Genomic DNA, 11,399 nt, shown 5'->3' with positions numbered 1-11,399 from the left:
ACATAAAGGAGTGCAAAAACAACCATTATATTTTTCCTTGAGTGGTACACGTAAATTTTTTTTTTTTTTCTTTTTCACATTGGCCGACCATGTTGTTGTAGGAACATCATTTTTATTTTTTTTATTTGAGTTATAATGAGTGATGAATTGGTGGGGAGAGCATGCGTGATTTAGATTAGTATTAATTTTTTTTTTTTTTTTTTTTTAAAGACTAAAGTGTCAACCCATTTTGCTCCACCCTCTTGCTTCGTTTAAAATTAAAAAAAAATAAAAAATGAGTGGAACTACTTTATGCTTTCGACCGAAATAGGGTAATCAATTACCCACTTGTTTCATAATTTTTTTTTATACACCACTCTATAACTGTTTCCATTATTCTATATAGTTTTTTTTTTTTTTTTACAAAACCTCAACTGGATATGTGGTTGGGTCGTAGACTTTTAAAAGAAGGTGATGTACCTATATTTTTTTTTTTCGCAGAAAGAATAGAAAAGGAAAGGAAAGGGTTATATCTAATTAGTTGTTGATATAAATCAGAAAAATTTGAACGGAGGAGTGGTATAGAGTGTTGATGAGTTAGCATGAGGTCATGGGTTCAATCCCTGTGCCATTTTTTTTTATTAGAAAAAGAACCTGAAATATGTTGGGCCATGATTAGTTTATTGGACCAAGAACTAAGCTCATTTATTGGGCCGAAATTAAAAGATAATAAATTTAAGAGTGTACATTAAAACAGAAAGTAAGCAACGGAGAAACAGTTAAGGATGTTATCGGGTTAGCGGGAGGTTGCAGGTTCAAATCTGGATTTGGGCATTTTTTTTATGAGCTACTCCTTTGAGGTAGTTATTACAAAAACTCTTATTATTTTTTATTTCATTATTTTCTTTTATTTATTGTTATTATTATTATTATTATTATTATTATTATTATTATTATTATTATTATTATTATTATTATGGTTTAATATTGATTGTTATTAGGTAATTACTATTATTATCAATATTAGAAATAAGATTACTAGTATAATTAATATTATTATCATTATTATTATTATTATTAAAATATATAGTATTATCATTAATATGACTATTAAAATTCTATTAGAATCAACACTTTTATTAAAAGTACCATTATTATTTAAAATATTATTTTATGAAAACTAACATTTTTATCTTATCATTATTATCTTTTCATTTAAAATTATTATTATTACTAACATTACTTTCATTACTAGTATTATTATCAAAACTATTAATAGCAATATCGTTACGAAATCTAATTACTTTTAGTATTATTATTATTAACATAAAAAGATACAAATTTTTATTCATTATTATTGATATTATTATACCAAATAAATAACTATATAAGAATATATTTAAAACATATCGCATAACATTAATATTTTCATAATAAATACTAATTATTTATCTAAAGTATATAAAATAAATATAGTTAATATAGTTACCAATGAAACATACAAATTACTGAAATAACAATTAATAATAATATCTAAACTTGTTCGATTACAAGTATATGTTTTAATAAATATATGAATAATATAGGTTCGTGAATCCGAGGCCAACCCTACACTGGTTCAATGTCGTCATATGTATTTTTACTACAAAATACATTAGGTGAGTTTCATTAATCCCTTTTTAAATGCTTTTTCAATATATATTTTTGGGACTGAGAATACATGCACTGTTTTTATAAATGTTTTACGAAATAGACACAAGTAATCGAAACTACATTATATGGTTGAATGATCGAAATCGAATATGCCCCTTTTTATTAAGTCTGGTAATCTAAGAATTAGGGAACAGACACCCTAATTGACGCGAATTCTAAAGATAGATCTATCGGGCCCAACAAGCCCCATCCAAAGTACCGGATGCTTTAGTACTTCAAAATTTATATCATGTCCGAAGGAGGATCCCGGAATGATGGGGATATTCTTATATGCATATTGTGAATGTCGGTTACCAGGTGTTCAATCCATATGAATGATATTTTTGTCTCTATGCATGGGACGTATGATTATGAGAAATGGAAGTATGAAATCTTGTGGTCTATTAAAATTATGAAATGATTCTTTATGATAAACTAATGAACTCACCAACCTTTTGGTTGACACTTTAAAGCATGTTTATTCTCAGGTACGAAAGAAATCTTCCGCTGTGCATTTGCTCATATTAGAGATATTACTTGGAGTCATTCATGACATATTTCAAAAGATGTTGCATTCGAGTCGTTGAGTTCATCAAGATTATTATTAAGTCAATTATATTTGGATATATTATGAAATGCTTTACATGCCTGTCAACTGTCGATGTAACGAAAGTTTGTCTTTTAAAAACGAATGCAATGTTTGTAAAATTTATCATATAGAGGTCAATTACCTCGCGATGTAATCAACTGTTTTGAATCATTTGTAATCGATATGGACTTTGTCCGGATAGATTAGGACGGGTCTCTACAGTTGGTATCAGAGCGGTGGTCTTAGCGAACCAGGTCTGCATTAGTGTGTCTAACTGATAAGTTGTTAGGTTGCTTTAGTGAGTCTGGACTTCGACCGTGTCTACATGTCAAAAGTTTTGCTTATCATTTTTGTCAAAAATCATTTGCTTATCATCCTTAGTAAATTACCTGCTTATTATTATTAGTCTAGACACGTTTTACTGCATTGACTGCATAAATAGTGTATAGACAATTCATATCTTAGCGTATCTGCGAATTCGTATCTTAGCGTATCTTCTAATTCATATCTTAACGTATATGTTATTGTTATCCTTGCCTGACAGCTTCCGTAGATTCCTCCGTAACTTATGGGATTTTAGTATTATATATGCATATGTAAATTATGTATTGCAAGGTACTAATATATATCCTAGAATCTATTTCTTATCAAAAATCCTTCATCTGATCGTACGAGATGAATCCCTCAACCAGTTCGAGTCCCTCAGATTTCGATAGCTATTCCGATAGTTATTCCGACAGCTATTCCGACATGGATATTCACCTAAGCTCCGAAAGCGGTGTCTCCAGAATGAATCAATCAATCAGCCATTCTCAATTCATCTGATGGGTTTGTAGTCGATTTAATCAATGGAAATGTGAAGAAGGCGATCCCTTCCACCAACCGAATTTATCTCTTGGCGGAGAACCTGAAGCACTTACGGGTGAACCACTTCGATACACTATATTCACTCTCATTTTCAGGATATCTCGTCAGGATTATATGATATCCAAAATTCTCAACCTTATTCATCCGCTCGTTCCAACCGATAATCATTTTGGAATAAGGGAAGAAGTCAACGAGCTTCACGCTCGAGTAATCAATTCGGAGAATATGGTGCAAAATGTACCAGCTTCAGCAACATCACCGACATCAACAGTACCATCAATAACAGCACCAGTACCATCAACGATCCATACTTCAATATCATCATCTGTACTTTGAGTATTATCTTCGTTCTACGTATCGTTCTACCTCATTTATCTTCGTTCGACATGACGAATATGTAATCTCTAAAGTTTTAGAGATTATTTATTCTAGTTCCAACCGAAAAGCAAATGAGTTTAATATCATGTTAACTTATTAAATCCATAAATACATCTGAAGAAAATATATATGTATATATGTTTTCATAAAGATTGTAATTAAAAAAAAAAAAAAAATTCTCTTGTACAAACTGTTAATGGTGAAAATATTTTAACGGGTAGGTAATACCCGAGGAATATTTAAAATTTCACATTAATAAGTTATATTGTACGTTCTTCGAATTTGATTCAACAGTCATTTACTATCCTACTTGCAACCACAGCTATACGAATCCGTTCATCACAAAATAACCATTTTCATTCAATTTCGTATTTGGATTTTAACTTATCAAAATCCAACAAGTGGCATAATGAAGAAAACATTGGACAAAAAAATAAAATTTGTTAGAAACAAACAAATTAACCATGAGTAAATTTTGTTAAGGAACCACGCTAACAAAATCCTAGCTAACTGTTCCTAGCTAACTGTTAATTCCATATTACATTTTGTTTATCGCAATTTATATTATTGCAATTTACATTCTCGCAATTTTATTTATTATCATTAAATTTCTGTTATTTACTTACGCACTTTATTTATCGTTATTTAATTTTCTGTTATTTATTTCACGCACTTTAAATATCGGGACACGTATACAAGGTTTTGACATATTATATCGACGCATCTATATATATTATTTGGAATCACCGTAGACACTCTATATGCAGTAATGATCGAGTTCTCTATACAGGGTTGAGGTTGATTCTACAATAATATATATAGTTTGAGTTGTGATCGAGTCTGAGACGTATACGGGTCACGATACGTATTAATTAATTCGAATATTATATAGTAACTTATATATGAATTATTATTTGTACACTGCTAACTGTGGGCTATCAACATTGGACAATTAAAATGAATTAAAATATTAATTATAACATATGAAACTAAATAATTCTTCAAGTTTGCCACTTGATTTCATCTTAAACCTCATTTGTATCTTGACGATTACAATCTGCGTTCAAACCTTTCATGATTCTTGAAGACACCTCAATCGATAGGATGAATCAACCGCACTTTATCTACGGAAGGAAAGATTTATGCATATAGTTATACACCTGAGAAACTCTCGGTAACTGAGTAAAAGTTTAACACGTAGCCGCATTAGATTCTTTGGCATTAATTAGCAAAAATAATTTTGCGATCCCTTTTCAAAGTAGCCAATTTTGTCACAGCTCCAGCAAGTCAACTTCGACTTTTCATTCGAAGTAGCCTTACTATAATCCTGATATATACGATTACCCTTTTGATACCAGAGAATTCTTTTATATTCCACCATATTACCAGCAGACATACCAGTAACCTCGTTACTTCTTGGCTTAAACCTCTCTGACAAATCATTATATTTATTCATTGAAACCCTATCATATACTCATCCGTATCTTGTAACGAGAACTGCCATACCAATTACCAGGAATTAGCAACCAGTACTTTGAAAACTCACAGCATATCTACATCAACAGTTATATGTATGACATTTATCTTTTAGAATTATGGCCTCTTATTATGAAATTCTGAAAAGCACTCAATCTACAAATCAATACTCTGAATGTTGAAAAAGCTGAATGAAGCAGCAGAAACTGTAGGCAACCGTAAATGACTTTAGTCGTCGAAAGTTTGCTGATAAAGAATAATATGTTGGAAAAGCTCAGAAACGTTGGAACGGGAAAACGGATAGAGTTAACCATGAAGGAGACCAAGGAAAAATACAATGACCATACCCTATATTCAAAGAATCCAGATAATTCTGGATCCGTTGAAATCTTTAGAGAATATCTTGCTCCGAGGTCATGTTAAAATCTTGCGGAAAATCTTCCTCCATCAACCATCGAACATAGAAATTCCAAGATATCATCATCAATATCTTCGATATTTCTGAGGATATTTTCATAAATATTCTCGTTCGAAATTATATACCTCTTCGTGCTTCCTGTGTATCATTATATTGGAAACATTCAAGAGAAAATTTTATACCGAAAAATAGATTATGCGAAACTATGAAGAAAGCCGTGGACAAATCAAAAAGAATAAGTTTGATTTCAAAGAATCCAAATGATTCAATGTCTGCTAAAGTCTTTAGTGAATATCTTACTCCTTACTCTAAACCCTTACGGACAATAGTTTCTATCATCCTCTGATCTTAGATATTTTGAGATATTATCGTATCTTTCATTATAAATATCCTCGATATTTTTGAATATATTTTCATAACTAATCTTATCTGAAATCATTAATCTCTTCGTGCTATCAGTATTACATCATATAGAAACTGTTAGTTTCTATATTCTGTAAACTTTCAAGCTTAAAATATGAATGTTATTGAAGTAATGTTGGGAACTGATGCATGAGTTAGTATAATATAATGACACTTGATCAACGTGATTATGTTAAAGTAAGTCATGCTGAGTTTCTAATTGGACGTGATGATTCACAGATCCTAACGTCATCACGTGCCATGTTACATAACTCTTTCATTATGCTTAACTTCTGAACATATCAAGAAAGTATTTTCTTAATAGTTCTATTCTCAGTGATTATGGTAATTTGATAAATCAAATCGTGCTGATACATTAGTTCTTATTTAGAACACGATGTTTATTCGAAATTCCATACTTACGAATTCTGGACCGTTACTCGCTTTACTAGAAGCCGGGAAGATAATAAAAAGGCAAAGAGCTCCAAAATATAAGACAAAATGTAAAGCCCAACAACCACACCGAAATTACAAAACCGTGGATATTAGTGCATATAGCAATATAAAGACACGGGAGGATTATAAATACAATAATCCCTAAAGCATAGTAGAAATAAACGGATTCCTCCGGTGGAAGTTGGAAAAAGAGAATGGTGGTTGCGATAATCAGGATAAGGACAAGGATCAGAACTGGATTAAGCATTTTCATAAATCTTTTGAATTTGAGAATTGAGTATAGAAGTGGTGAAAATAAATGGAACGGAAAAGGTAAATTTATAAAGAAAATATCAGACGTAGTAATCGGGGCAGATCACCGTATTTAATTAAAGAGTTCTTAATTTCCATAAATCCCGAAGAATCAGATCTTATAGATCTTCAAGATTTTCTTTAAATCCCTTGAATTCCGGAATTCAACCAAGGCACTGTCAAAAGTTAAGACGCGCCTTATTTTCTAAATTCAAACCTGACTACGTCAAAAGTTGAAAACAAATCTTTGTTTCTCATTTCATTCTTTTGTGAATAGCTTCACTCGTGCTCTTCGAATAATCAAATTGTTTTATCCATATTACTTAATGATGATAAAACTCTATTTATCAACTCATATTCGTCATGAAGACATTCTTATTGTTAACCATGACAACCACACTCAAATTTCGAGACGAAATTTCTTTAACGGGTAGGTACTGTGATGACCCGGAAATTTCCGATCAAAATTAAACTTTAATATTTATCTGTTTCCGACACGATAAGAAAAATCTGTAATATTGAGTCTTAAAAAAAAAAAATCTTGAAATCTATATTTATGTAATCAATTACCCTTTGACTATTCTCGACGATTCACGAACAATTGTTTGTAAATAACTAAATGTATATAAATGTGTATATGTACATATATAAACAAAAGTATATATAATAATTTGAATTAGTATAATACCAATTAATCATTTGAATTAAATAGATAGGGCAATGTACCAAAATAAATAAGATGTTATTAAATAAATATATAAATATATATATATTTGTATACATAGGTAATATTATATATATATATATATATATATATATATATATATATATATATTGTAATATATAAAATTGATAAATAATAAATATCCAAGGTATGTTATTATATAATATATAATTAGTAAAGATGATTAACAACTTGTAATATTACGATATTAAATATAATTACGAGTTAAAAATATAGTTGTTATATCAATGTTATTATTTTCATTAAAATCAGTATTATTATTAGATACATATAATATAGATATATATGATAGTTGATACATTTAATTGCCAATATTATTGTTATTAGTAATATCGATATTATTATAATTAATAGTCAAAATTATGATTAAGATTTTAGTTATTATTAAGATTATTATTATTATTAATATTATTATTATTATTAATTGTATATATATTTATTAAAAATAATTTAATTATATAAAGTATAAATAATAAAGGAATCAGTACGATTTCCTTTTGAATTCACGATCAAACTATTTCCAAAATTTGTTTCTACCTCTAATCTGTTACCCATCATTTTCAATTTGTACAAATTTGTGGAATTTAGCTAATTGAACGTTTCTTTGATAAATCCCTGAACGAATATTTCCTGTTGGTTAGATATTCTGTCAACTTCAATTTTACTAGAAGACAACCCAACTAGTGACTACAACAATCAATTAACTACATGATATTATCTCTGTTAAAGAGAGTCGATTGAGAAAACAGAAAAATTAAATTAAAACTTCCAAAGAACATCACCACCACCTTGATCACAAACAACCATAGATCACTTTCATGACCCTCACCAAATCGAAATCCATTTAACTCAACATCACCATACTTGCTCTTGTTCTGTTCAAACACCACGATCATCATCTTGTGTTTCCACTTTCCGCCACCATTTTTCTTTTACCATCGATTACCTTCACCTTTGAACCACCTTAAACAACCAACGACCATCAATCTACAATATCGTTTCCTGTTGCCAACGTGAATCCATCTTCAACCACCAAGATCACCTTAATATCACCACCGTCGCCATCTTTTTAGTTCACCATCGATGCAAGAACCATACGAACAACTATTCCCTTCAAGAAACCCTTATTGATGCTTACTGGCTTTTCGTTTCATTTGTGAATTACCCAAACCGCCACTTGATCATTATTTTTTTGTTGTCTCTTAACCGAGACCCAGAGAACCACCAATATTTATAATTTTTTTTTGCGACATAAAGGAGTGTAAAAACAACCATTATATTTTTCCTTGAGTGGTACACGTAAATTTTTTTTTTGTTTCTTTTTCACATTGGCCGACCATGTTGTTGTAGGAACATCATTTTTATTTTTTTTATTTGAGTTATAATGAGTGATGAATTGGTGGGGAGAGCATGCGTGATTTAGATTAGTATTAAATTTTTTTTTTTTTTTTTTTTTTTTTGTAAAGACTAAAGTGTCAACCCATTTTGCTCCACCCTCTTGCTTCGTTTAAAATTTAAAAAAAAAATGAGTGGAACTACTTTATGCTTTTGACCGAAATAGGGTAATCAATTACCCACTTGTTTCATAATTTTTTTTTATACACCACTCTATAACTGTTTCCATTATTCTATATAGTTTTTTTTTTTTTTACAAAACCTCAACTGGATATGTGGTTGGGTCGTAGACTTTTAAAAGAAGGTGATGTACCTATATTTTTTTTTTACGCAGAAAGAATAGAAAAGGAAAGGAAAGGGTTATATCTAATTAGTTGTTGATATAAATCAGAAAAATTGGAACGGAGGAGTGGTATAGAGTGTTGATGAGTTAGCATGAGGTCATGGGTTCAATCCCTGTGCCATTTTTTTTTATTAGAAAAAGAACCAGAAATATGTTGGGCCATGATTAGTTTATTGGACCAAGAACTAAGCTCATTTATTGGGCCGAAATTAAAAGATAATAAATTTAAGAGTGTACATTAAAACAGAAAGTAAGCAACAGAGAAACAGTTAAGGATGTTATCGGGAGGTTGCAGGTTCAAATCTGGATTTGGGCATTTTTTTTATGAGCTACTCCTTTGAGGTAGTTATTACAAAAACTCTTATTATTTTTTATTTCATTATTTTCTTTTATTTATTGTTATTATTATTATTATTATTATTATTATTATTATTATTATTATTATTATTATTATTATTATTATTATTATTATTATTATTATTATTATTATTATTATTATTATTATGGTTTAATATTGATTGTTATTAGGTAATTACTATTATTATCAATATTAGAAATAAGATTACTAGTATAATTAATATTATTATCATTATTATTATTATTAAAATATATAGTATTATCATTAATATGACTATTAAAATTCTATTAGAATCAACACTTTTATTAAAAGTACCATTATTATTTAAAATATTATTTTATGAAAACTAACATTTTTATCTTATCATTATTATCTTTTCATTTAAAATTATTATTATTACTAACATTACTTTCATTACTAGTATTATTATCAAAACTATTAATAGCAATATCGTTACGAAATCTAATTACTTTTAGTATTATTATTATTAACATAAAAAGATACAAATTTTTATTCATTATTATTGATATTATTATACCAAATAAATAACTATATAAGAATATATTTAAAACATATCGCATAACATTAATATTTTCATAATAAATACTAATTATTTTTCTAAAGTATATAAAATAAATATAGTTAATATAGTTACCAATGAAACATACAAATTACTGAAATAATAATTAATAATAATATCTAAACTTGTTCGATTACAAGTATATGTTTTAATAAATATATGAATAATATAGGTTCGTGAATCCGAGGCCAACCCTACACTGGTTCAATGTCGTCATATGTATTTTTACTACAAAATACATTAGGTGAGTTTCATTAATCCCTTTTTAAATGCTTTTTCAATATATATTTTTGGGACTGAGAATACATGCACTGTTTTTATAAATGTTTTACGAAATAGACACAAGTAATCGAAACTACATTATATGGTTGAATGATCGAAATCGAATATGCCCCTTTTTATTAAGTCTGGTAATCTAAGAATTAGGGAACAGACACCCTAATTGACGCGAATCCTAAAGATAGATCTATCGGGCCCAACAAGCCCCATCCAAAGTACCGGATGCTTTAGTACTTCGAAATTTATATCATGTCCGAAGGAGGATCCCGGAATGATGGGGATATTCTTATATGCATATTGTGAATGTCGGTTACCAGGTGTTCAATCCATATGAATGATATTTTTGTCTCTATGCATGGGACGTATGATTATGAGAAATGGAAGTATGAAATCTTGTGGTCTATTAAAATTATGAAATGATTCTTTATGATAAACTAATGAACTCACCAACCTTTTGGTTGACACTTTAAAGCATGTTTATTCTCAGGTACGAAAGAAATCTTCCGCTGTGCATTTGCTCATATTAGAGATATTACTTGGAGTCATTCATGACATATTTCAGAAGATGTTGCATTCGAGTCGTTGAGTTCATCAAGATTATTATTAAGTCAATTATATTTGGATATATTATGAAATGCTTTACATGCCTGTCAACTGTCGATGTAACGAAAGTTTGTCTTTTAAAAACGAATGCAATGTTTGTAAAATTTATCATATAGAGGTCAATTACCTCGCGATGTAATCAACTGTTGTGAATCATTTGTAATCGATATGGACTTTGTCCGGATAGATTAGGACGGGTCTCTACAAAAACTACGACATTAATCGGTCTTGTTGGCACCCATAATTGGACAAAACGGGTATCAATGTAAGGGACTTGAAATGAAAATACATACATGTTAGAGGTTCAACACCAATATGAAAAATATAGATTTGAGGACTAATATTATCAGAACTGTTATAAAATATCTAGATTGGATGTTAATTTTATTATTATTATATTTCTTGCATAGTAATATTTTATGCTATAAATAGACATGTATGGTAGCCATTTAAGGTGCACCATTTCTCTTGAAATATCAATATCAATATTTCTTCTCTCCTTCTTCTCTCTTTTTCTCTCTTTGTTCTTATAACCATTAAAGGTAGTT

Source organism: Rutidosis leptorrhynchoides, chromosome 5, assembly GCF_046630445.1.
Source record: "Rutidosis leptorrhynchoides isolate AG116_Rl617_1_P2 chromosome 5, CSIRO_AGI_Rlap_v1, whole genome shotgun sequence".
NCBI classification, from domain to species: Eukaryota; Viridiplantae; Streptophyta; class Magnoliopsida; order Asterales; family Asteraceae; genus Rutidosis; species Rutidosis leptorrhynchoides.
This window is presented reverse-complemented; position numbering follows the sequence as displayed.